We start from the raw sequence: 27,890 nt of genomic DNA, 5'->3' as shown, positions 1-27,890 counted from the left end.
ACAAAATGTTCTTTACCTGGTGTCTAAAAGAACAAAGTGACCAAGCCAGGTGAACCTCACTGGGGAGATTATTCCAGAAATGGGGTGCAACCACTGAAAAGGCCCTTTCCCTGGTAGCCACCAGCCTCACGTTTGGCAGGGACACCTGGAGGAGGGCCTCTGAAGAAGGCCCTCCTCTGGAAAATGCAATTGCAGCTGCAACCTTAGTATAGACAGAAAAAGTGCTAAAAGAGATTTGGGGAGTCGCATACTTTTAGATTAAACATTCTTCATTGCAGGTTCAACCTGTTTAATTGCCTCTATTGATCTCAGGGATTAGTGAGTAATTGCCCCTTAAATAGTCCCCATGTGAACTGCCCCATGTTAGTTTCTGTTGGGGCAGTGGGCTGTTTTTAGTTGTTGACACCCCCCCACACACACTTTAAATAGTGAAATAATGCTATTTGTTACAAAACCAGTATATACTCTGTGAGGCGGCCAGTTTGTTCCAACCTCTAGCCTAAATCTGAAGAATAAAGTAGCCCTGGAGGATATACAGAAGTTGACCATCACTGAGCTAGAGCACTAGATCTTTGCACCTTTCCATTCTCACACCCCACACATTGATTCTTAAAGCATGGTCCATATCAGAATGGAAGTGATATATATGCCTGGCCATTTGCATCACTAATCTTTTGCTTCTGACATTGCTGGCATGTGAACTGGACTGCCCATGGTGTACAGATTCCTAGCACCAAAAAAAAGGGGGTGGGCAGGCTTGTTAATAAATCTTCACTCTAGGATGTCCTCTTTCCATGATATAGAGCTCTCTGTTGTTGAATCCTGGAAAACTAATGAGACTCCCTGCTTCCATTTCCAAAGCCTTAATGACTGCATGGTGGGAATCAGTGATTAGTCCCACTTCTGCAAGACACACACACACTTATTGGAATGCAAAAGAAAACAGAGCACTAGCCTTGAGGTGCACATAATGCCAAGCCCACGTAAGTCACAGAACCGAGCTTCTTTATGATGAAATTCAAGGGTCTGAGGGTGATGTCTGGCAAAAGGGAGGGAGAATCTTCTCCTCCAGGTTACAAACACAGCTTGGGGGTGGGGGTGGGGGTGGGGAGAAATGGACCTGCTTTTGCCAGGGGAAGATAGATGTTCAAACACAGGAATCATAGTTCTTTGAAGCCAGTTCCCATGGGTACTTTGTTTGCTGCAAGCACTCTATTCAATGCAGTGAGAAAAAGGCCTAGAAATGAGCTCTATAGGGGATAGAGAGACATGAAGGCACTCCATCTTCTCCTTCCCAAATCATGAAGTACCTGCCAAAAGAAACGGAAAGCCAATTGTGCTCTGTGTGAATGTTTTAGTTCGTTTCTTGGATTTAAAGAAAGGCTTTCCCCGCTTTTCTTTAAGAATCCGCTTTTATATTGTTACAGTACAAGTCTATCATTGGTTAGCAAGCTAATAATAAGAATAATCTTAATACAATTCACTAGCCCCCCCCCCGCCTCCCCCCCCCCCCAGTTTTTGAAAAACCCTCGAAGCCTTCTGCAAACAATTGCTAGGCAGGCAGGCACAAAAGATAAGGATGCCAGGGTGCTGCTTGTCCTCTTGCAATTTGAATACTGATGCTTACTCAGAAGTAAGTCCCACTGTACCAGTGCATCTGAAATGTTCAACTAATTAGCAATAGCAATAGCACTTACATTTATATACCGCTCTATAGCCGGAGCTCTCTAAGCGGTTTACAATGATTTAGCATATTGCCCCCAACATTCTGGGTACTCATTTTACCGACCTCGGAAGGATGGAAGGCTGAGTCAACATTGAGCCCCTGGTCAGGATCGAACTTGTAACCTTCTGGTTACAGGGCGGCAGTTTTACCACTGCGCCACCAGGGGCTCTTTAGCAATTCTATTGCTATTGCTATTGCTGGCGTGGCAGTAGACCTACCCTTCCCCACTAAGTGTTCTGTGCCACCTAAAACAATGTCCCTGGGGGTGTCACAACCCTCGGGGACATATTTTCAGGTGGCACAGAAGACTTCCAGAGGAAGACATCATTAAAATTCCCTCACACACAAACTAGCACTGGTAACATGTTAGTCTAGAACTCTTCAGAAGCATTGGTATAGCACATTCATTAGTCAGAATGTTAGTCAGTGTGTTCAGTGGGGCACTTCCCAATAAATGAGTTCAGGATGGCAGCTTTAGTGTATTAACAGCTTCTTTTAACAAGCAAGGTGCCAGAGATGCCAGGCAGTGAGTTGTCCGTTGATGACCTCACCTGACCCACCACACCCAGCCTGTTTTCTTTGTGGCAGCCCAGCCACCACTGCCCTTGCCTCCTCACTGTGTTCCCGCCTTCTGCCTATTCAAAAGGCTAAGGGCAGGGAAGTTGGAGCATCAGGAATGGATAAATCATGGCCCTGTTGCTCCAGCTTCCCCACCTGCAACCTTTTGCCACCTTGACAGAGGGCAAGGGTGCTCCATTCATGCTCCCTCCCTCAGTGTTTTGTTTTGTTTTGTTTTTAAAACCACATCTTTTAAAAGAGACTTTTTCGTGTTTTATCCAGGGGCACACCTAGATAATTTTGGCAGCCAGACCAGCCCGTTCACAACCCCCCCCCCCGCCCATCATAAGCCCCCTCCCGCGGTGCCCACCCTGTACCGTGAAGCCCCCGAAACCTACATTTTGGGACTTCCTGCTGTAGCTAACCTTTTTAAAAATCAAAGCCGCCATGCAGCTGAGGGATGGCTGCCGGGGAAGGGGGATGGGGTGAACCAAGTAGTCAACCTACTCCTTCCCCCCACCAGTGGCGGCAGGGGGAGCGAACGCTGGGCACATCCTCACAGCCCAGCGGCTGTTGTGAACTGGGAGGTGCGCCTGCACAGTTCAGAGAAAGATTATCACAAGCCTGTGATGTTGAGAGGGGCCGAGAGGACATGCCCAGCAGTCCTTCCCGTCCCCCACCACCTCAGGGAGCAGGGAGGAGGTTGACTACTCGGCTCAACCCCCCCCCCCAGCAGCCACCCCTCAGCTGCGTGATGGCTTTGATTTTTTTTAAAAGGGCACATAGGTTAGCCACTGCGAGCAGGCCCAGAGTGGCTGTAGGAGGCACCCTGGCCATTTGGAGGCCCCCCTGGACCTTGGAGGCCACAGATCGGGGCCCCAAGGTCCGGGTGTTAGAGCGCCTCTGGTTTTATCTGCTGCTGATAACTGGCAGGTTCTTTCATTTTTATAGTCCTCAGTTTATAGTTTTTTATTAATAATTTTTAATTTGGAACTTATAAATACATCTAATTTTAAATGAGGTTTTTGCCTAGTATTTTAACTTTATTATTCTTTTATTTTACATTGTATCTATTTTATGAATGTTGTAAGCTGCTCTGAGCAGTAGTGTACTGGAGGGGCAGGGTATATATATCTTAAATAATATTTAAAACACCATGCTGACCATGCAAATGGCACCTGTGCGTGCACAGACACCATGTGCATGCTATCGCCACACTGGGGGTTATTGGTATGTGCGCTCCCCCAACAGGAAGCTGCATGGGGCAGCGGAGAGCAAGTCAGGATCTGCTCGTCTTTTTCTTAAAGTTCTTGGTCCCATTTCCCTAAAAGTGCTCAAACTGTGGTTTGAACCACTTATGCACATCCCTAATTGTGACAAAAGAAAGGGCAGATATTATGAGGAAAGCACATTTTTTCCTTTGATTCTGACCAAGGGAAGGATCATGGCCGCAGGGACCCAAATTATGCTTTGCATTTCCTGTTGGAGGTGTGAGGATCCTCCCAGACATTTGCTCAAAAGAGAGTCTGAAGAAGATGGGGAGTCCTCCCTGGCTTGGATCCTCACTTCTGGTGTCAGCCTCTCAAAACTATAAGAATTAGAACATCCAGAGCCAGTCACTCCCTCAGAAAAGTCCTGGAGCTCTGGGGACCTGACACCCCCTGGTGAGACTCTGGTTTCTTTCCCCAAGCCCTCTCCATCACCCCTGGGTCCCCAGGATCAGAGGTGACATTGGGCCAATAATTAGCTCCTGCTCTGAAGATAAGCTCACACTTGGCTGCTCAGAGCCTCTCTTCTAATGGCTGACCTCAGGAGAAGGGGAACCAGCCTAAGTGTCTCCGGAGAAGAAATTCAGAAAGAAGCAGGGCCCCTGCTATTATAAAGATCTTCAATCATCACCTGCTCCTTGCTGGTTCAACAGTTTCCCTTAAGAGTTTGTGCCTCCAGCTAGCTTGCCTGACCCCAGTTTGGACCGAGAGGGAGTTAATGTATCAAGGAGCCCAGAGAGAGAGGTGGGGAGGAAGGGCATTTCCTACTTGTATCTCAAAGCAATAACCACATGGAGTGAAGCACAAAGTTGCTGCTATTTCACTGACTTACATAATGCACAATCCACCATCATTCTTAGGGGGTTTCACAAATGCTGCTGCATTCTACTCAGAATCACTCAGGGGCTGGCTGTGGAGGCAAGGTGCCTCCACGTGTCCTAAACACAGCGTCATTGCTGCTCTGACATTGCTCCTATTATTCACAGTGGGAGCAGTGCTGGAACAGTGAGGACACTGTCCTTAAGATGCATGGAGCCAGCGCCTGCCTGCTTTTGAGTAGAATGCATCAGCATTTGTGCATCCCAATTGGAATGATAGTGGATTGTGTAGTATGTTCTGTAAGTCACAGACTGGAAGAGTAGGCTAATACATAGACTCTCATGGGATTCTCATGCAAGTATCTGCATGCTCATTTAATCAAGAACATCCTGTTCCCTACTATTCTCGTGACTAGATCCACTTTCTTCCCTAAGCCAATTAGAGAAGATATATAATTCCTGCTCTTCAACATTCACTTTTTATCTGACAAACAAGTGCCTAAGCCAGACAGTTTTCCAATGCCCATTATAAATTTTCCTTTGTGATGCAATTCACAACAAAACACTTATCATTGTCACCTATTTTAATTGCTTATGTCACATGATCTTGAAGGCTAGAAGTTATGAACTGTTGTTTGACCTTGTTCTCAACACATAATGCACGTATTCTAAAAGCAAAGCTGGGGAAAAAATTAATAGTGCTAGGAAACAATCACAGAAAAGCTATGTGAGCTCCAGGCAGCCAAGACGATATTCCATTAACTCAGGAAGCATTGCATGAGGAGGTGTTGAAGTTTAGAAGGTCATCACTACAGATTAAATGAAGTGGCCATCAGCAGCTCAAGGCTGTTACTTCAAGGTTAGAAAAATACTTTGCATAAAGTGGTGGTGGTGGTGAGAAATACACAATCTATACCCTGCATATTTTCAGAAGAAAATTTGATTTTAATTTAAAAGGGCTGTACAATATCTGGTCTTGTGGTAGCAAGCATGATGTCCCCTTTGCTAAGCAGGGTCGACCCTGGTTCCCTATGAATGGGAGACTACATGTGTGAGAACTGTAAGATATTCCCCTTAAGGGATGGGGCTGCTCTGGGAAGAGCACCTGCATGCTTGCAGGCAGAAGGTTCCAAGTTCCCTCCCTGACATCTCCAAGATAGTAGAGAGACTCCTGAGAGAGACTCCTGCCTGCAACCTTTGAGAAACCACTGCCAGTCTGTGTAGACAATACTGAGCTAGATGGGCCAACAATCTGACTCGGTATATGGCAGCTTCCTATGTTCCTACTTAGCCCAAAGGTTTTACTAAGCAGGAGAAAAAATGGCTTAGGTGCAAGGATGCACCTGTGTGGGGAGAAAGCAGCCTAACAGAACTTCCAAGCTAACTGCACTGGTGAAGTGGAGAAGCTTTTTTGACACCTTCCCCTTCCCCGCAAAGCCCTCTGTGCTGCCTTTGCCACCCTCAGGGTAGCACAGAGGGCTTCCTGGGGAAGGGGAGGACATAAAAATTGATCACTTACCCACTACACTGATGCACTTCATTGCGAAGTTTGTTATATTGCTCCTCTTGTTGAATTAGTGCATCCTTGCTCTGTATGTCAGCCAATACAGGAGGCCCTCTTTATTCACAGGGCTTCCATTCTTGCCTATAGGTATGAATACAGTAACCATTAATCAAGAAACCTAACCCTATGGGAATCCAGGGGTTAGGTTCCTGGCATACACAAAAGGCCAAAAAAAAGTGTCTGTGGAGGGAGAATGAGGAGAAAAGCACAGTGCCTTGCTCTCCAGGTGCTCTCCAGCAATGCCCCCCCCCAAAAAAACCCACTGGTTTTTTGAAAATAATAGTGGGTTGTTTTTTTAAAGCGCCACAAAATGGCTCTGTGCTGCCTCTGAACTAGAAATGTCATCATAAATTACTCTGGAAGTCCTTTCTGGTGGCCCAGGAATCACAGATAGCCTATTTTTGTACTGCGGATAAAGAAACTGTTTCTTTATGTGAAACTGGCCCTGTGAAACTGAGTCTCTTAGACCCATCTGCAGATACTAGAAACCACAATCTGAGAATCTGCAGATAATGAGCACCTCCTGTATTCTCAACCATATCCTATGTGCTGAGTGTATCATGCAATTGTAAAACTGCAGTGAACCAAAAGGTAACCAAGTTCTTCCCCAAAACCCTGTCCTGATCATGTGTGCACACCGTTGCAGAGAAATAACCTCTATAAGTAATTGTATAGGAAGCAACTTTAACTGAGAAACAAAAGTTTGATATGTATTACTAACTAAAAACATAGGCTAAGAAAACACTAAATAGGCTAACAGTCTCTTATGCAGAGAGAGGGAGAACCTCTCAGAAAGCAAGAAAGGAGCAGACAGACTGTGACTCCACCATCAAGCCAGTACATAGACACATTCAAACATAGGCAAGTATGCCCCGCACAAAGAACTGAGACAATGTCCATGGCAAAATCCTAACATTCCCCTTCTCATTATCTAGTTCTTGATTTCCAAGTACCACGTTTTGTTTTATGTTGTGATGCAGTCTTTCCTGATTGCAGCAATTTATCTGTCTCTGAATCTGGCATGCCTTCAGTTTTGTGCCAGTCTGTAGGTTCTGGCATTTTCTCTTCTCTGGCTGCCAATGACAATCTTTTAGGTGGAATCCCTTTATTGATTCTACTTGAGCATCTCACTTGTTCCATCTCACTCTCCCATTCTTGATTGGATCTCTCTGGTTCCGTCTCAATTTCCCCTTCTTGATTGGAGCTCTCTTATATCAAAGTCTATGATTACTTGTTCATTTTGTTGCTGTGGTCGCTGTTCAGCCTCTTCATTTATTGCAAAATCCAGGTCACAGTCAGACATCACACTGACATTTGACTTTAGGCTCTCATCATAATATGCAACACTGCACAGTTTAACAGCCTCTGTGATAGGATCAAGTATTCTGTAGTTTTTGCTGTTCATTGCATAACCTATGAATATTCCTTCTTCACTTCTGCAATCTAATTTTCTTCTTAGTTATTTAGGAATATATGCATACACTTTGCATCCAAATACTCCAATATGCTTTAAGTTAAGTTTGTCCCATTCCACAGTTCAAAAGGCATTACTCCTTTGGTTTTAATTGGAAGTCTATTCTGCAAATAAGTTGCTGTCATTACAGCTTCCCCCCACCCCCTGTTTGTTTTCCAGGCCTGAATCAAGAAACATACTTCTAAACATTTCAATCAAAGTTCTGTTCTTTCTCTCTGTCCTCCATTTTGCTCTGAAGTATAAGGTATTGTTCTTTCATGTTTAATTCCTTGTTCTTTTCAGTATTGTTCAAGATCCTTCCCAGTATACTCCCTACCATTATCAGTGTGCAAAGTCTTAGGTTTTCTTCCAAACATGTTGCTTAGTTTAGCCATATATTCTTTAAATTTACTGGGAGGAGTCCACAAATATCACTGTGAATCAAATCCAAAACCTCACTGGATTGCCTTTCTGTGGGTGATGAATATGTTCCCCTTGTTGCTTTTGCTTTTACACATTCAATGCATTCGACTTCAAATTTGCATAGATAAACTGGTAGGTTTCTTGACAATTGTTCCTTTACTAATTTTGAAATGCATTCCTTGCTTGAATGCCCAAATCAGTGATGCCATAAACTCATGCAATCTTTGTGTGCACACTTACTTGCAACATTAGCTTGTTCTCTTTTGCAATCTGTTTCATACCAGATGGTGACCTGTATGAAATCATTCAACATGCCTTTCATTAGAAGCTTTCCTCCTTTGAAAATAAAGCAATGTTCCCTTCTGAAAAAAACTCTACATCCACACCTTGTAGCCTCATTAAACTGTTTTGCAAACTTGGAACATAGTATGCCCCTGAAATATACACTTCATTCACTCTATTTGCACCAAGATTACACTTCAGATAAACTGTCCCTTTTCCTTCTTCAAAAATGTGTTGCCCATTCACAAGGTATATAGGACTTTTATGTTCCATGTTTATCTCAGAGAAATCTTGCAAATTATTGAAGAAATGTGAAGTAGCTCCACTATTCAAATATATTTAGTTTCTACTTTGACTTGCATCAATCCTGCAGATGATTTTTTTTGCAGTGCACAATCTTTTAATCTTTCTCAGCATTATTTTCATTGCTTTCACTTTTGCATAGGGAAGTTTGTTTGTTAGAAAGTCCTTTTCCCTTGGAATTTAGTCTTATTCCCTTTTCTCTGTTGAAAATAATTCCCTTACTCTTTACTAGGACAAGCATTCCTCAAATGCAAGGTGGTTCCACATATAAAACATTGCCTACCACCAGCAACTTTGTAGGCCTGGTTTTTAACTAATTCTTCCTTTTCTATTTGCTTTTTCAAATTAAACTCTTGCAAACATTCCTGCACAAAACTCAAAGACACATTTTCTTGAATTTGCAGGAAATTGACCATATTCTCATATCCTTTAGTCAAGTATTAAGCAAAAGTCCAACTTTTGCTGATTCAGGCACATTTATTTATTTCAGTTCCAACTCTCTCAATGTTGAGAGAGAGAGAGAGAGAGAGAGAGAGAGAGAGAGAGAGAGAGAGAGAGAGAGAGAGAGAGCGAGCGCATACGTGCTCCTGCGGACTTTCCCCCTGTTTGAATCTTTTACTGCACAACTGCTGCATAAGAGAAACTTGACTATTCATGGTTCTTTGTTTCCCGCATTTCTTTCGCTGTATTTTAAACTTCTATATGATAAAGTAACTGATCACATATAGTCAGAGATCTGTGTCCCATGGTTGGTTGGTTTGCAGAATATCATTCTCAATGTTTCTCTTCATTCTCTGTTGGTCTGTGTTCTTCCAGAACATAAGATAATCCAAGTGCATTCAGTCTTTTGCATTGGAACACACAAGTTCCTGACTTAATAGCATTAGCTAGTGCAACATGTTCATTGGTGAAGCATTAGTCTGGCTGTCAGCCAATAACTCAAATGGGGTTCCCACACCCGTATCACTACTTACTACTATGACGATGACGAAGAATATTTATGTACGGCTTTTCAACCAAATTTCTCAAACAGTTTACATAGAAAAATAAACACATAATAAATAAGATGGTTCCTTTCCATATCCCCAAGGGGTTCACAGTCTAAAAAGAAACACAAGATAGACATTAACAAAAGCCACTGGCGGGCTGGTGTGCTGGAGTTGGATAGGGTCAGTTGCTCTCCCCCTGCTAAATCAAGTGAATCACCATTTCTGAAAGGTAGCTCTTTGCTCTATTAGTGGGGATGTTTAGTGAACGTAAGTGAAACTTAAGCCAAAGAAGGACATGGGTAAAGCTAGTTCCTACCCCACATCTCCCCCCAGACCCTGCTTCCCCATAACTACCAGTTGGGAAATCCTCCTCTTATATCACAACTGCAGAGACAGAACACTTAACTGGGGTGGTGAGGTTGGCATTTATACATTTATTTCCTAATGAATATGTCCCTGAAAGTAAAGAACTGGTTGAGAAAAAGGCACAAGGATGGATTTAAAACAACAACACAAAGTCTGTACAATATGTTTAGGGGTTTTGAAGACTTGTATTTGCCACTGAGTCATTATTTCTTGTCTTCTCTGTAACAGAAATGTTTTCAAAACTTGATGAAATGATAGCTGGTGTTCGAAAGGTGGGAAGCTTTGCAAAGGGTGGAAGGGTAGCTCCTCAACTGAGTGCTTTAGCTGAACAAAGCAGGCAAAAGTATATTTGTGTATGACTTTAGAGACTCTCTGTTCTCCTATCAGCTGAAATCTGCCATGGAGAATGCCACACATTGCTTTCAGAAACATTGCCCATTGTTCTCTTGACTTACAACCTCATCTGCTGACTGCCACAAGTGACTTGTTTCAAGAGGCTCTGTTACGCACATTGAACCCATTTCGGTGCACGACAAATGGAAGGAAACAAAGAATGTTATATAAGATGTTGTGTCTTGTATAATGAGACATAACTTCCAGTCCATCTTGGAGATGGACTGAAAGTTGTTTCGCATTATATGAGCTTTGTTGCCAGGGAGTCATGGTAATAAATACCAGTTGTGCTAAGTAAGAGGCAGCACGGTACACCAGATTGTCTACAAGAGACATCAGAAAATGACATTCCTCCCTGCTGATAGACCTGGAGATTGAAGCAGCTCACTCCTAATGCTGTATCTGTATGCTATACTTATTTGTTCAATCATCTCAGCATTGGCTGCTAATATACCTCCAAAGTGGGGAGCGCCCACATAACAGAATAGGTTCATACAGTTCTCAGGAGACCAGAATGAGTTGCCACATCCAACACTCAGGGAATGCCTGCACCTTTAAAAGGAAAATTCCATCACTTGAAGGCTTCTCTCATCACAAACCACTTTATTCCACCCTCAAAGTGTCTGTATTACCCTCCTGTTGCTAGAATGCTTGGAGGTTTGTCTTCCAGGATCATTTTCAATACTTTTCATACTCCTTTAGAACAGGACACATATTAAATCTCCAAGATTAGAAGCATTTTTTTAGACACTGTAGAGTGCTATAAAAAGGCTGGAATATCTTCAAGCACAAATTCATTTATATAGAGGACAAACCCATGCAAATGTCACAGGAAGTAAATTTAGTTTTTATGGCTGCCTTTTGGAACGTCTCAACATTTCCTTTTAATGGAGATTTGCTTCCAGATATAAATGTGGACAGCTTGCCATTGTCCATCTGACTTTGAGTTTCCAAACCATTTGGGGCAGCCTAATATATTCCTGTCATTCCTCAAGCAGCTTCAAATTTATTATAGGCTCTTTAGCAAAAGCAGCAATTATGATGTGTATGCACATTTGTAATTTTTAGCAACTGGGAAGACCAAGGGAAACAAAGAGCAAGGGAGCTTTTTCAGGCACTCTAAAAATAAACTTAATGGCTGACATTCAGAGCAGCCTTCCAGTAGCGCAAAAGGAAGATGCACCCATGTGAAGGAAAGCTTTCCTAGTAGAGATGTGTGAATCGATTTGAGTACAAAACTATTTGTACCCAAATCTACCTGTTTGGGGCAATTTGAGGACAAAACAAATTACCCCTGTGCTAGCTGGCCAGCTTCGGATACAAAACAAATAATATAGATTTTGGATCTGAAAAAATTGTAGATTCAGACTTCCATTTTGTGGTGATCTCTCTTGATGTCTTCATTTTGTGTCAGGAAAATATTTTGAAAATCCCACCTTCCCAAGCTTCAGATTGGTGACTTACAGTGTGCAATGATTGGCTGGTGATTCTCCCCTGGTTCCAGACTGGCTCGTTTCCATTCAAATCTTGTGTTGCCAGGGGTGACTGACCCCGCATTGGCCAGGTGAAGTGTCAAAGAAGGGACAAGAGTGGGGAATTAGGAGGAGGGATTTTCAAATGTACTTAAGGGAGGCAGCCAGCCACCATTCTGCCTTTCTGCTTCATGGGAGAAGAGCGAAAGAGAGAGCGAGAGGAGCTTTGTTTTGCCTTGCCTGCCTGGAGTGGATTCTCTGATTTCCCCACCCCCCTGCTTTCCTGACTGAGGAAAAGAGAAAAGAATTTTTGTTAACCCCCTTCCTGCTGCTGAGAGAATCACTGCCTGCACCTGCTGCCTGTGTGAATTGATTTGGGTACAATAGGATTTGTACCCGAATCTACCTGTTTCGGGAGATTTGTGGACAAAACAAATCATCCCTGTCCTAGCTGGCCAGATTTGGGCCCAACACAAATCGGGGGTGATTTTATTCGAGTAAGAATCAAAACAAAAAAATCCATTTGTGCACATTCCTATTTCCTCGCTGTTCTGAGGCCACGCAGGCTCTGGTGCACAGTAGGGGGATACAAATTTTGACAAGCCACTCTGGCTCTATGAGTGCCCTGTGTCACCCAAAAATGTGGCCCTGAGGGTTGGACAGCTTGTGTGGCCAGATCAGTCATGGGAAAGCTCTCCCTCATAAGAACAGCCCTGCTGGATCAGGCCTGAGGCCCATCCAGTCCAACATCCTGTTTTGCACCGTGGCCCACCAGAAGCCCCTGAGAAGCCCATGGGCAAGAGGTGAAGGCATGCCCTCTCTTTTGCTGCTGCTCCCCTGCAACTGGTATTTAGAGGCTTGGTTTGAGCACTCCCTCGGTGCGGAGCAGGTAGCAGGAGCTTTAAGAAGGAGGAGTCAGGTGTTTACCTGCTCTCTGCCACCGCATGCAGCCTTCTGCTGGGGCAGTGCTCAGCCCAAGTACCCCCATGTGGCATCAGCACACACACATGGTGTCCGCGCATGTGTGGTCAGCATGGTGTTGTGTGGCCAGCAAATGGTGCCCACATATGCACCACCCCAGCAGGAAACTGCATGGGGTGGTGAAGAGCAGGTAAGGACCTGCTCTGCTCTTTCTTAAGGCTCCCACTCCCCACTCCCCCCCCTGCACCAAACCTGTGCTCAGACTGTGGTTCATGTTTACTCCTAAACCTCATTCCTTGTGCTCCACTCAAGTTCATATATATTGTGGGACATATATTTGCTGCCTAGAGATCCTTATTTCACCTAAATATGCTTATATCAGATGGTATAGAAATTAGATAGAAAGACAGGCAGATAGATACTGGGTGGCTAATTTCCACCCTCTAAAGCCCCTTACACATGCTCATTCAGAAAGAATGAATGCCATTTGGGTGGTGCAGGATCACAGTGTTAAACTCCACACCAACTTAGGCATGCTCATTAAAATGTGTAGAGCATCCATAGTGTGCTGTCAAGCCAATTTTGACTCCTGGTGCACACAGAGCCCTGTGGTTGTCTTTGGTAGAATACAGGAGGGGTTTACCATTGCTTCCTCCTGCACAGTATGAGATGATGCCTTTCAGCATCTTCCTATATCGCTGTTGCCCGATATAGGTGTTTCCCATTGTCTGGGAAACATAGAAGTGGGTATTCAAACTGGCAACTTTCTGCTTGCTAGTCAAGCATTTCCCTGCTGCACCATTAGGTGGCTAGAGCATCCATCCATACAACTATATGCATGGGGGCTCTTTCTTGAACACAGGCAGGTTAGGATACAACCTACCTCTGCCATGGTAGATGTGGTGTTTTTGGTCAATCCATTCCTTGATCCAGGCCAGCTTTTGAATGGTGCTTTAGTTGGATGGGGAGTCCTGTCAACCAGCCCACTTCTCTGGTGGTGGTGGTGGTGGTGGTGGTGGTGGTGGTGATGCTAAACGCAAGATCAGTCTGGAATAAAACATCTGTCATCCATGACTTGATTGTGGATGAGGGGGCAGATTTGGTGTGTATTACTGAGACCTGGGCAGATGATTTGGGTGGGCCTTGTCTCACCCAGCTTTGCCCCCCGGGTAACTCAGTGCAGCACTGTTCCAGACCAGTAGGGAGGGGAGGGGGGTTGCTGTGGTCCATAGGACTTCTATCTCTCTTGTCAGGCAACCGATCCATTCTGTGGTCAAGTTTGGAGGGTTGTTTTTAGTATTGGGACAGAATAGGGATGCTGCTGGTGTACCGTTCACCCCATTGACAAGCAGCCTGACTGAGCTGGTCGTGGTGCCTCCTGGGTTGTGGAATGCCCTCCCCTCTGAGGTTTGCCAAGCTCCAACATTGTGTATATTCAGGAGAATGGTGAAGACGCACCACTTTACCCTGGCCTTTGACTAGAGATGTAGTGGTTCTTCCCCTCTCAGGCACTGTATTTTTTTCTTTTACTGTATTTTTTATTTTATGATGCTGACATTTAATTATGTTTTATATTGGTTTTATTGTAACCCGCCCTGAGACCTTTGGGTATAGGGCAGGCTAGAAATGAAAATAAATAAATAAAATAACTTTTATTCCAGTCCTGGAGTAGAGGCAGGGCTATCAAACAGCCAGCAGCAAGAGCACTGAAAGTAGACTACACTTGTCTCTCTGTAGATAATATATCTTTCAATAAACCATTAATATTCCTGATGCTACTCCACTGCCTTGTCCTTGTATACCGCAACTCTTTCCTCTGGATTCTACAGCACTCTCCCCAAACAGTGGCCAGTATGATGGCCCACAAGTAGTACGGGCCCACCAAGGTTGTTGTGCAACTCGAAAAACAGCTCCAACAGTGTGGTGATGGGGCTGCTGCAGAAAGACTTTAAGCCACTTCTGGGCACCAGTGCAATGCTTCCTTTCCTTGTTTTGGTTTGGGGCTCCAGAAGTTGGCCAACCCTTGGCTCCCCACTGCGTAAGAACCTGGCCAATGTTTCTGTAGTAGAGCCCTCTCTCCCTTCCTCTGCAAGTTAAAAATGGCTACAATGGACATGGAGAAAGGGTACAGAAGCTGAAACTTCCCAGTGCTCACATAAGACTGGTCCTGCTCAGTGTGGGAGTGGGGTGTGGGGTGGAGGAGGGACACCACTTTTTTGGGTGCCTCCAGTTTTCTCCTCCACACTTGTAGTATACTAGCGTATGTTACACTAGAATGGTGCTAGATTGCTCCACATTTGGAGGGGGAAAGCAGTCAACAAAAAGAGCTCTTTCATTAAAAAGAGGTGGTTTATCGCTAACAAAACTTTATTTCTCTCTGTGAAAAACAATCATTTTCCCGATGGATTCGAACACACGTACTGTATACAAAAGGCTTTTGCTCTGAGATGACAACAAAATCATCAAATTCTACATCTCTTCCTTCCTTCCATCTTTTAAGAAATCATCTTTATAATTATGCTTTTAGAGAAATAAATCTGATATTTATCATGTGGAAGGAGAATGATGTATGTAATGGGTTTGCAGGGTCTTAATGCTTCTTGAACTGATATTACATATATATTTAGAAGTAAAAGGCACAAAGAGAGAAATCAATTAAAATAAAATATAAATAAAATGTGAAAAGATTTTTTTAAATCCAAAAAAGGAAGGAAGGAAGGAAGGGAAGGGAAGGGAAGAGCACATCTTCTAGTTTTAGGTGTTTGCATTTTGAATTCAGTCAAATCCTTTTTCGGTGTTTTTGTTTGACATTGGTAGTAAAATCACAGCAAAACAGTAAATTGGAATGAACAGAATAATGGCACTATTATAGATTACTCAGACATATTATTGGTCCTAGTTTGTTTTTTGGTAGCATTGTAGTAGAGTAGTCATCCCTTGCCAACCGCTAGGATTATGTTCCCATAAAACCCCATGGTTGGCAAATTCGTGATTGGCAAGACAAAGGAATGAACAGGAAACAGGGGGTTAGGGGTACTGCAATAGTGAAAACACCTCAAAATAAAGGGGGAAACGCACAGAAATCACTTTAAAATCACCAAAAATCCCTTAATATCACCAAGAGTCACCAAGAGGAATGAGCAAATTGAACCTCCGGAAAAATTGTTAACCTTGCAGAAATCACTCAAATGCACTTTAAATCATCAGGAGTCATCAGGGCATTTTCCAGATAATGAGCTTTGCACCGGTAGAAGTGTTGCAAGGTGAGATGGAATGGTGCAACTGTGCAATGGTTGCAAACCACAAGTAAAGAGTTGTTCAGTGCTTCATGGTAGGCTGGTGGCTGTTCATATTGCTGTCCACTGCAACATGGTTTCCAGGCAGGGGGTGTCCATATTCTCCTTGAACCACATTATCTGCCCCCTCCTCCTGTCTCATTTTGGTCCAGTGGGTTCATGGAGGAGAAGGGAGGATGACATGATGTCTTTAAAAAAACCCACCTCATCTTCCTTGCACAAAGCCGTCAGGGAAAGCACCATTCAAAAATAAAAATTTAATTGCAGTGTTGCACTCTTGCACAAACTGTACAGCAAAAAACAAAAGAAAACAAAAAACCATGGCGGGGAAAGCACCACTCTCAAATAAGATTTTAATTGTACCGTTACAATTGTACCCTTGTGCAAGCACTACAGCAAAACAAACAAACAAACAAAAACAATGGTGGGGAAAGCACTGCTCCAAAGTGAGAATTTAGTTGCAGCATTGCACCCTTGCAGAAGCGATCCAGCAAAACAAACAAAAAATGGCAGAGAGGGCCACTAGATAAAAATCAGGGGATCTGGGGATCGGGTGGATTTTGAACAAGCAGGGGAGTCAAGGCAGCTGTCCCCCTTGCTTTGCTCCCAGAAAGTGGTGAGCAAAGCAAGCCCGGGCAGAGCCTCTTAGGGCTTCACCCACCTGCTTGCTTAAGGCTCCACCCACCCCTTCGCACAGTGTAAAAATGAGAAAATATAAGTCGGGGGGAGAAATAAAATAAAAAATAAAAAGAGACAAATAAAATTGAAGCAGGAAGGGATGATATGGACAGTTTCACCCCCGTGAACCATCCACACCATGACATTTACACCAGGGCAACATCGTTGCAACCCTCCTACAATGGAAAAATACTGCTGCTTTCCTGCAACACAGGTACAACGTTGTAGTGCTGCAGTGCAACAATACAACCCCAAATAGGTCACCAAACGGAATGAGCAGATTGAACCTCTGAACCCCCCAAAATCACTGAAATGCCCCCCCCCCAAATCACAACAGTGCCTCACCAGCCATGGATACTCAGGCCATGGTTGGCAAAACTGGTCACAATTAACCATGGTTGGTAAAACCATGGTTGGCATCTCCAGGTAGGGCTGGGAAAGCCTCTTGTTTGAAACGCTGGAGAGCTGCTGCCAGACAGGGCAGATAATACTGAGCTAGATGAACAGGTGGCCTGACTCAGGATAAGACAGCTTCCTATGACTAATGTGTTAAAAAGGAATACAGAAACAATTCTCTGTGGCTGCGCAACCCTTAGTGATATATTTTCAGGTGGCACAGAATGCTTCAAAGAGAAGGGGAGGTTGGTGAAAATGCTGATATGAGCAGCTGTGCTTTGCTGCATGAGCACTGCATTAATCCGAATGTTGGTCACTGTACAGAGATTGTGCCTGTGTTTAAGTCACACATGAATAGGGTATTCACACAGGGCAGCACAATTCTGGCTCTTCAGGAGCTTTCCCAGACAGCAGGCTTTACCACAGGTTTTCTGAGAGGCTTTATTACAAGTTCGAAGTTGCCCCCCAAAACCGATGCAAAAAGTGGATTTTTTTTTACTCTGGATATAAATTGGGCTACACTCTAATGCACAATTTAAAAAACAACAACACCTGAATTGTGTGTGAAATGCTCTCTGATAGCTCACAGGGACTTCAGGGTAAATTTGTCTGATATGTGAACACACACCTCCATTCCGGAAGAAAGGCAATCTTAAAGCTGGGTATGAGAAACTTCCAGTTGTTGCTGGACTACAGCTCCCATCATCCTCAGCTACAGTGGCCAATAGTAAGGGATGATGGGAGTTGTAGTCCAATTTACAGCTGGAGGGCGGAAGTTGGGTAGCCCTTGGCTAATGTGTTTAGGATTGTAAATAAGGGACCAAACTGGATGGTATTGCTCCATTTGCCTAAAAGGTGGAGAGCCTCAGGTTGGCCACCTCTGTTCTAAAGTCAGCCCCAGTGAGTTCAACCCCTTTGCTAACTGAGCAAAGAGGGGCCCTTCTAAAGTGGTGATGCTCTCATATTTAGCAGGGAGAGAACAACTGTCACTACCAACTCCCACCACAGCACTACTCCAGTGGCTGTTGCTGGTGTCTACATCGTGAGCCTTTTGGGGCAGGGAGCCCATCTTATTCCTTTTTCTATGTAAACTGATTTGAGAAATTGTTTGCTGAAAAGTGATATATGAATATTTGTAATCATGATAATACTGGCTGGCATACATAGCAAGGATGCACCACTGCAGAGAGAGAGAGAGAGAAAGAGAGAGAGAGAGAGAGAGAGAGCGAGAGCAGTGACTACTTCCCAATGAAATGCACTGGTGCATTGGGGCAGCAGCAATTTGTGATGCCCTTGTGATGCCCTTCCCTTCTCCAGGAAGCTCTCTGTGCCGCCATAAAATATGTCCCCAAGGGCTGCACAACCCTCAGGGACATATTTCCGGGGGGCAGGATGACTTCCTGGGGAAGAAGCATCAAAAATTGCTGCTCCCCAGCGCAGTTAGTTGGGAAGTTCTGTCAGTTTGCTCTCTCACTGCACTGGTGCATCCTTGCTCTGTATGTTAAATAACAACAAACAACAGCAGTAATAATGATGCCACTCTGGGAAGAGCAGACGGTTCCAAGTTCCCTCCCTGGCATCTCCAAGATAGGGCTGAGAGAGATTCCTGCCTGCAACCTTGGAGAAGCTGCTGCCAGTTTGTGAAGACAATACTGAGCTAGATAGACCAATGGTCTGACTCAGTATATGGCAGCTTCCTATGTTCCTATGTGGTGGTGGTGATGATGATGATGTTTATTCCCCAGCAAGTGTGCATTAGTCATGACTTTAGCTGGATCAGGGACATGACAAGATGAATCATATATGCCCTGACCTAGAAAGGATTATCTGAGATGAAATGGGAATTTGTGTTATTTATGTGTCTGTAGTTATGTTAGTGATATGATTTAAAGTTATATTGGAGGTTTTTTATTGACGGTAATAAAATCAGCAAAAGCACTGTGGTGATTGGGCAGTGGGGATTCTGTATGCAGATGAGGAGACAGGGGACCGGGTCTCACGATCAGTAAGACCCGTTTTTTACTGGTGAGCGGGAAGAGCGGGCTAAGCCCTCTTTCCCTGCTCACGAGCGGGCAGGGAGCCCTGGGCGGCTCGATCGGCCGCCCACACGATGGCTGGCTCCGAGACGGAGCCAGCGGGGGCTGGGGGGGCTCGGGGGCTGCGTGGCTTTTAAGCCTCCTGGCCAAGGGTCTACTCGCGAGCCTAAAAAGCAGGTTTGCTGGAGCGCTCACTCTGCAAACCTGATTTTTAACAGGGGTTCTCAAGCGGGTTACCCACTCAAGAACCACCAGGCTCAGCTGCGAGCCCGGCAGTTCTTACGACCATCAAAAATCGGGCTAGGCTGTCCTAGCCTGATTTTTGTTGGTCATGAGAATTGCCCCAGGGTCTCCTCATCTGCATACAGCAGATGAAACTCAGTTAAGGAGTTCAGTTAGGTTTGGTCTGTTAACGGTTGGGAAAAGTGCTGTGTGGTGGCTCTGTGGAAAAGGGGAAAGTGTTGTTTTTATGTTCAAACAAAACCTTGGTTGTTTATCTGGAATTGCATCATCCTCTGACAGTTCGGATGTGAGGACAGAAGGATAGTGGTGCGAAGGTGGCACAGCAGCCCTAGGTTGCTTGAGGGCTCAGGCTGAGAGCTGAAATTTACTTCAGAGGTTGACAGCAGCTGAGCAGCATCTCAAAATCCCAAGGTGAAGTGTCACATCCTAATCTAGAAAGGATGATCCACACATGGTAGTGAGCCTCTCCATTGGGTCTACTTCTGATCAGGATCCCTACAGTCCCACCCACATGTTGTGTTCAGCACTCATACGTCGGGTGTATAGTGTACACAGGTACAAATCTGTACACAGGTGCAGTCATTCACAAGTTATGTTGAATGCAGGTATAGAAATACACTTCCTATCTGTACCATGCATTTGAAAGGCCTGTATCTGGCTTCACTTTACAATGAACACAAGTACAGTCATTAACACAAACACATGTACAGACATCGCTACACTCATATAGCATAATGTCTGGATCAGGTTTATAGGAAGGGTTGCCATGTCCCCCGGAATTTAGGGTAGCCCCCGGATTTTGGCTCCTCCACCCGGCTGCCAAATTCCACCCAGATTTACATGGATTTCAGTGCGATGCGCTGTCCGGCTTGTCCAGATTTTACTCTGGATCTGATCGCATGGGAGGGCAGAGAAGGAGGGGGAAGAAGACAAATCTGTCAAATAAATAAATAAAATGCAAATTAGTTGCCACATAATTTGCATACTATGCAAATTAGGCCACCCGGACTTGGGAAGCTGGAATATGGCAACCCTACTTATGGGTTTAATCATATCCAGAACCGCAATGAAAACTGCTGCTTTGCATTGACTGGTGGAGTTTTGAGAATGGTGCCCTACAATTTCTGGTGGCCAGAACAGCCCTCCCTCCCTGCAACCATATGCTCCAGAAGGCAGTGGGAGAAGTCTCAGCCCTCCTGGCAGGCAGATTAGTTCAATCTGAGAAGAATCATTGTTCAGGCAGCGGCAGCTTTCCTAGCGCAAAAGAACCAGAAAGGCTATCCCCGCAGTGGTGAGGACTCTCACAAAAGAACAAAGCTGCAGGTACTCTTCAAGTGTTCATTCAAACAGCAGTGCTAGATGCTTTCTGAGTACAGCTCTCCATCAGGGAGAAATCAATATGGTCCTTCAGGCATCTACCTTGAAAAGAAACTAAAAAAAAAATCTGAGAAGGGAGATCATCTCCGCCCCCTCCCCCCAGCCCTTCTCTCACACACACTGCCATTGTGGCCGCTCTCATTGTGTGCCTCGCCTTGATGACTGCAGTTTCGGGAGAGGGGGCAGGTTCTTCATTTGTCACGGTGTGGCTGATTGCAGCTCATTTCCTTTGTCCCCGAGGATTCAGGGGCAGATGCTGAAAACTGAGCCGGGGTCTGTCTTCATGACCCCAGCCCTTCAGCAGCATAGCCTGTAGGGATGTGCACGGAACGGATTTCCCCGGTTTGACTCGGACTTGGGCTTGATCGAGTGGGCCCTGGTCCAGCCATCGGGCTGGGTGAGCTGGCTCGCGAGCTGGCTCATGAATCAACTGGCAGGGTATACGTGTAAAGGGGAATCGGGCAAAGATTCCCATTAACAAGAAAAGGGCTTTTCATAAAGTATATGCAAGGGGTGGGGGGAGTTAGGCTTTGCATTTTGCAGTGTGCCGCGGCCAGTAGGGATGGCAGAGACAGCAGCAGGGGCTCCTCTAACCCCACCCCTGCCAGCCTGCCAAATGACAAGCTCAACCAGCTGTGGCTTGTTTTGGGCCTCTGTGCACATGTGGCTGCCATTAGAGTGACTTCCGCCTGTGTGCAGAGGCCGTTTGCATCAACACGCAAATTGCATGGTGACGCAAATAGCCTCTGCGCATGTGCAGAGATCCCTTTAATGGTGGCTGTGCATGTTCAGAGGCCTGAAATGGGCCGCAGCCAGCCCGGCTGTCATTTTGGAGGCCGGCTGGGTGGGGGCTGGAGGAGCTCTTTAAAAGTAAAGACTAGCTTTTTCATTGCTCCCCTTGCAAAGGGGAATCTTTGCCAGATTCCCCTTCACAAGTATACCCTTCGAACCCCTCAAGCCAGCTTGTGAGTGAGTTTTTCGAGCTGGGCTTGGCTTGACCTGAACTTGGAACAGCTTCACTCTTTATGGGGCCGGGCCGGTTCAAGTGTGAGCCTTTGAGCCGATCCAGTTCAAACTTGAGCCTGACTCAGTTTGAGTTGGCTCACACACCCCTAATAGCCTGGACCCAGGTCACGTTTCTCAGCCATGCTAGAACGTGAGAAAGAGACCAAATGTTAGGAACTAGTTGTTATATATAAAGCACCATAGGATCAAACTAGATCAGTGCAGCTCAAGGCGTCTGTGCACCTAGGGTAGGACATCAAATGGCACCCCCTGTGCATGCATCCTCTCTCCCCTCTTTAAAAGAAAATGGGGAGGAGGAGTACATCTTGCTGCCTTGCTGGTGCCCCAAGTATCTGCTGCTGGATGTGACCACCCCACCTTGTCTCATGGAAAGGCCTCCCCTGAACTAGCATGTGATTGCGACGTGTGTACCTTAAAAAATTTAAGTAAATAGCAGCTGGATTGGTTTATCATGGATTGGAACCATGGGGTGTGTGTGTGAACATGGTGTGTGTGTGGGGGGGATGCTTAATTCTCTGCTCCCCATGTTCCTGATCTGTATTGGACCTCACCATGGCTGCTGTTTGCCCTGGAAGATAGCTTCCATTGGCCCAAAGACACCTTTTCTCCGAGATCAGATCGCATCCACAGGGCCCCCAGTTCACATTGGGACTGAAGCGGAGACAGAGTGTTAAACCAGTTTCTGGGTGCTTTGCAGAAGGCAACTTAAAACCGCTTCGCTATGTATAGGCTTGGTGTACGATCTGGGTTTTGACACAGTCTTGCATAGGGGAACAGCATGGTGCCGTTTGCATGGCCACAGCCTGTATTTGGATCTTATCTTGATAATTCAGGTTTAAAGTGTTGTATGCGCATGGGGAAATAGTATCTAATTTTCTTTGTTTTTAGAACAGTTTGCAGGCTTCCTCCATTGTTTCTGAGGAGTCATGTGGAGGGGCTTATCAGTGAATATATCTTATTCTCTGCTTCTCAGCTTTTGAAATCAGCCTTTTAACAAAAATCCGCCTATGTTCCTATGTTCCACTAGGAACACAGGAACATAGGAAGCTGCCATATACTGAGTCATACGATTGGTCTATATAGCTCAGTATTGTCTACACAGACTGGCAGCGGCTTCTCTAAGGTTGCAGGCAGGAATCTCTCTCAGCCCTATCTTGGAGATGCCAGGGAGGGAACATGGAACCTTCTGCTCTTCCCAGAGCTGCTCAATCCCCTGAGGGGAATATCTTACAGTGCTCACACTTCTAGTCTCCCATTCATATGCAACCAGGGTGGACCCTGCTTAGCTAAGGGGACAAGTCATGCTTGCTACCACAAGACCAGCTCTCCTTTCTAAAAAAAAAAATAATAATAAAGCCAGGCAAGCCCAGGTTGGTTTTGGTCTGATAAATGCACGCATCCCCAGAGATCACTCTTGTGCAAAGCAAACAGCCTCTGCAATTGGCATTTGAAAGAAAAATTCCCCAGTGCTGATCTTGTGCAGCGGTACCAGTGGTACCACCTTCAGTTGCAATAGGCCTTCCTTCCTTCCTTCCTTCCTTTTTTGGCAAGAGCCCACTGCTCTTGTGCAAATTCACAGTGGGGAAGGAGGGGAGGAAAAGCCGTCACATCACCCACCCCTTCTTCTCTTCTCTCTCTCACAGGGAAGAGAGGGAAGATCCCTGTGTGCAGATCCAGGGGCAGAGGGCTGCCTTCTCTCCTCATTTCTCTCACTCTGCCCCCTCAAAGTCTCAGCATAGGAGGAAGTCGTGTAAAATTCATCAGCTAACCCTAACAGGCCTTGAAACCAGTTAGGGTTAGTCATAAATTTTACACGACTTCCTCCCACACTCAAGCTTGCAGTCTGGAAAGCACCCTGGTTATTTATCCTGGTTAAATGCACTTTAACCACAGCCATTTGACCGGGATTGCCCAGGAAATCCACGTTCTCACAACCAGCTCCACAGGGCTCAGCAATCATGGTTAACTCTTTAACCAGGATTGCCGTGACTGTGAGAACATGGCCACAGTACAAAAGCAGGAAAAGAAGGTCCCAAGGAGTTTAAATTTGGATAGTGTGGGAGACAACCTAAGGGAAGGAAGGATGAAGCAAGAGTAATAAACACAAACAGGGGAGGGAGAAGGAAACATATCCAATGTTGCTTGCTTTAAAAGAAAAACTCATGGCCATCCACATGAAGTCTTCATTAGAACAGTGACAATGGACAAGAGGAAATGGGATCCATGGTAATTACAGCTTTCCATTCTGTTCAGCAAGAATTCACTCCCATTGAAGAATCCAGGTAACTGTCACATGGCCGGTGAGATATGCTGCTGCCTTCTAGAAATCTAATTATACAAGCCTTAACCCATAATCTCGCCTTCGACTTAATCAGTACTAGAGCAATCAGTCTTCATTTGTCTCTGTTTTCTATACACTTAAGATGTACTAAGTAGATTTTCGACTGAGCTCCATGCTGCATACATTATGATCTAGACACACAGTGGCTGGGTCTTTTGTGCAGAGAATCCCCAGATGTTCACAGCACTCAGTGACAGCAGGAGCCTTGACAGCTGTGCAAAACAGGCCCTACGCCACACTAGCTGGCTGTCTAGAGTACCACCATGCACACAAGCCTCATACAGATTGTTTGGAAATGAATTTCTAAACAACTTCACCATCTGGCTTGTCAGTCTCCACTGTGAGATGAGATACTCCCCCCCCCTCTTTTTTTCTTTTTTGCTTTTTACAAAAAATCAGTTTTACAAGCTTAATTGCTAACTTGCCTTTTCCCTCCTTGCTGAAAGAATAAAAGACAATATATCCCAATCTTAGGACTGGACTCCGATGTGGATTGGCTCTTTTACGACATACTGGGACAAGTACTTGGCATTCAGTTTCCTTCTGGAAACCCTACTAAGACCAGAGCAGTCCCAGATATTTTGCCTCCTGAGGCAAAGGGCAATACAATGCCCACCCCGCCATCTGCTAGGTGCTTAGCATTGTTAGGCCATGCTGCTGAGGCAATGCTCAGCAACACCTGAGCACTCTCAGACTATAGGCCTATTCACACATTATGTTCAACACTCATGATGAGTGTAGAGTGTACACAGGTACAGATCAGTACACAGGTACAGTTATGCACATGCTGCGTTGAAAACAGGAGTACTCTCCTATCTGTACCATGCATTTGAAGGGCCTATATCCAGGTTCACCCATACAGTCACTCACCCAAACACATGTGTGGGTGTACAGACTTCTGTACATGCGTAAAGAATCATGTCTAAATTGGGCTTATGTCACCAAGGCAGTCACTGCCTGGTGGTGAGGACATTCCTAACCCAAGTTGTGAGGGGAGAAAGGAGGTGCACCCCAGCAGGACAAGGAGGGGGGAATGAAATATGCGCCACAGCAGGGAAAGGAAGGGTAGCAGCAGTGGACAGTGGGATGGTGTTGTGTTGGCGGGAGCCCCACACTTGCCACCCTCTATGCACCACCTTGCATCTGTGCCTGAAGTGACCACCTCACCCTGACTCATGGAAGGGCAACTGCTGAAGACCACCAGTATGTTCTCTCATTTCAGCTGGGTGGGCCAGCCCTTAACACATTTCAGTCTAAATTCCTTGTCCCAATAACAAAGAGGCCTAGAAGTATAACTCTATCCATATTTATAATTATTACTTTTAAAGGCAATTGAGTATTGCCTGGGTATTTAAGAGAAGGTCTTCTTCGCTATGAACCACATCGCCCATTGCGATCATCAGGAGAGGTTCATCTGCAGTTGCCACCGGGTTGTCTGGGGGCGACTCAGGGACGGGCCTTTTCCATTCCTGCCCCAAGGCTTTGGAACACACTTCCTGCGTAAATAAGAGCCCTGGTCCCCATCTCTGACAACTTTTAAAAAGGAAGTTAAGACACATTTGTTCACCCAGGCTTTTAATTGGTATTTTTAATAGTTTTAACCTTTTAAATTTTAAATTGTTGTTATGTATTAACCTTTTTATTGGCTGTTTTTGGTTTTGTTGTAAACCACGCAGAGACTTGCGTTTTGGGTGGTATACAAATATGTTAAATAAAATAAAATAAATAAAAATTAGAACTAAGTACCCACAAAGCCCTAAATGGCTTAGAACATGGTTACCTGGTTACCTAAGGTGACATGGTTACCTAAGCCCTAACTAACATGGTTACCTAAGCCCTCAATGGCTTCGAACATGGTTACCTGGTTTCTTTAGCTTGATCCCCACTCCACATTAAGGTTATTGAGAGAGGTTCCTCTTCGGGTGCAGCCAGCTTGTCTGGTGGTGACTTGGGGTCAGGCCTTCTCTGTGACTTGGGGCCAAACCTTCTCACTCCTGCACTGTAGAATGCACTCCCTATAGATATCCGAGGCTTAAGATCTTTAGCAGCCTTTAAACGAGCCTTAAAAACACATTTGTTTTTAATAGTTTTAAATTGCTTTAATGAGTTATGTATTTTGTTTTTAATTCATGTGAACCACCACATAGAGCCTTTTGGATTAAGAATCAATACATATAGAGCCGGTCTCATGATCAGTGAGACCCGATTTGTGAAGTTGAGTGGGGGTTTGCGGAGTTGAGTGGGGAAGTTAAGCCCGCTCTCCCCGCACATGAGCAAGCGGGAGCCCTGGATCGGCCACCCTCACAATTGCCACCCACACAATTGGATCGGCCGGCCACACAATTGCCGGTTCTGTGACGGAGCCGGCGGGGGCTGGGAAGCTTGGGGGCCGCGTGGCCACTGGAAGCTCCAGTGTGCCCTGTGTGAGTGTGCAGGGCATACTGGGGAGACCCCTGGAGCCAGGAGGCAGGTTTTCACCTCTCCTCCGGGGGTCTCCTTGTGAGTAGGCACAGCGTGGCATCGCGGCCCGGCTACTCATGATCTTGAAAACCATGTTTGTGGAGCACTCGCTCCGCAAGCCTGTTTTTTGGGCAGGGGTACTTACGTGAGTTACCCGCTCTAGAACCACTGGGCTCGCAGCTGAGCCCGGTGGTTCTCACGATTACAGAAAATCAGAGGCTAGCCTGATTTTCTGCAATCATGAGAATAGCCCCAAAATTTGATGATGTTATTCCTAGTAATTTCCTTGGACTTACTTCCAGGTAGGTGCACAGAACTGAAGCCTACATCTAGTAGTTGGATTAATACATATCCAATAATCAGCTATTGTTACAATAAAACCAATTCATTTGCTGAATATTTTTTGACAGGACCAAAAATACATTGGATAGTGCTTACGATAGTGATGCCTTAGGTGCTGATTGGCTAAGCTGGTGCAATGGCATGGAATGTTCATTTCTTCAGAAAACAAAGCAATTTCCAGTCCAGGTTATGTGAGGAAAGGGGAAATGGTCACTTTGGCTGGGATTAAAACTTCACATAAGGATGTCCAAGAACTTTGAATAGGTCCTTGCAGGTAGGAATGCTAATACACAGGGTGCACAGAGACAAGGAGGCTGAAGAAAATGGATTGAGCATGTAGGATAAGTGACAGGAAATTGAGGAACATTTTTCTCAAACAGGCAGGGGCTCTGAATAACGTTTGCAATGTTCATGAGAGGGGCAAAGAAGCCACTCCTGCCTTACATCTTCATTACTTACCCACTTTTCTCCCAACCCACTTCAGATACAGGAAGTGAATGGAATATAGTGAAGTAAGGTAGGGAGGGGGGCAGGTTTTGTTTCCCTCACCATGTGCTCCTTTTCAGGTACAGAACAAACACCCCACCCCAGCTCTATATGTGAATGGGACAGACACATCATGGGCAGCTGCCCCAACATGTCTTGTTTGGCCCTGACTTGAGACCCCTTCCATCCACATTGAGTGGTTTCTGTTTGCAGTTAAGAACTACGGAAGTAAGCTGCTTGTTCTGTGCACTGTTAAATAAACATGCGTGGGATTGGGCTGCATGAGGAGCAGGTGGTCACAGCCACACACCTGTGGCTTCCTGCCCTTTTCATCAACCCAAGCTCCAGGACTGAATATTTTCCGGGCATTGGTTACAATTGAGGACCCATATTTTTACACCTCTGCATATAAATGAGTGGGATTTTTTAATGCTATACTCTTGATGTTGGGTTCATATATACTAAAAGTTATAATTTCTAAAGCTCTGCTTCCTTCCTGTCTTTTTTTAAAAAAATTATGTTTCATACTGCTAGTTAAATTCAAGGCATCTAGGATAGTTATATAGTTTAGAGTGTACTGACAGCACAGCAATAAAAAGAATAGGCTGTACATAATTGGCTGATTGACAATGGATACCATCTTGTGGAAGCAACATTAAATAATAGTGGTTTT

The 27,890-nt window shown here is 45.1% G+C and overlaps 1 protein-coding gene across 1 annotated transcript in view; it reads left to right on the top strand.

The window, feature by feature from the left end:
- Positions 1 to 27,890, top strand: part of GPR149 (G protein-coupled receptor 149) — a 65,762-nt gene that overhangs the window by 28,779 nt on the left and 9,093 nt on the right. The window lies entirely within an intron of this gene.

Source organism: Hemicordylus capensis, chromosome 3, assembly GCF_027244095.1.
Source record: "Hemicordylus capensis ecotype Gifberg chromosome 3, rHemCap1.1.pri, whole genome shotgun sequence".
Lineage (NCBI taxonomy): Eukaryota > Metazoa > Chordata > Lepidosauria > Squamata > Cordylidae > Hemicordylus > Hemicordylus capensis.
This window is presented reverse-complemented; position numbering and strand designations above follow the sequence as displayed.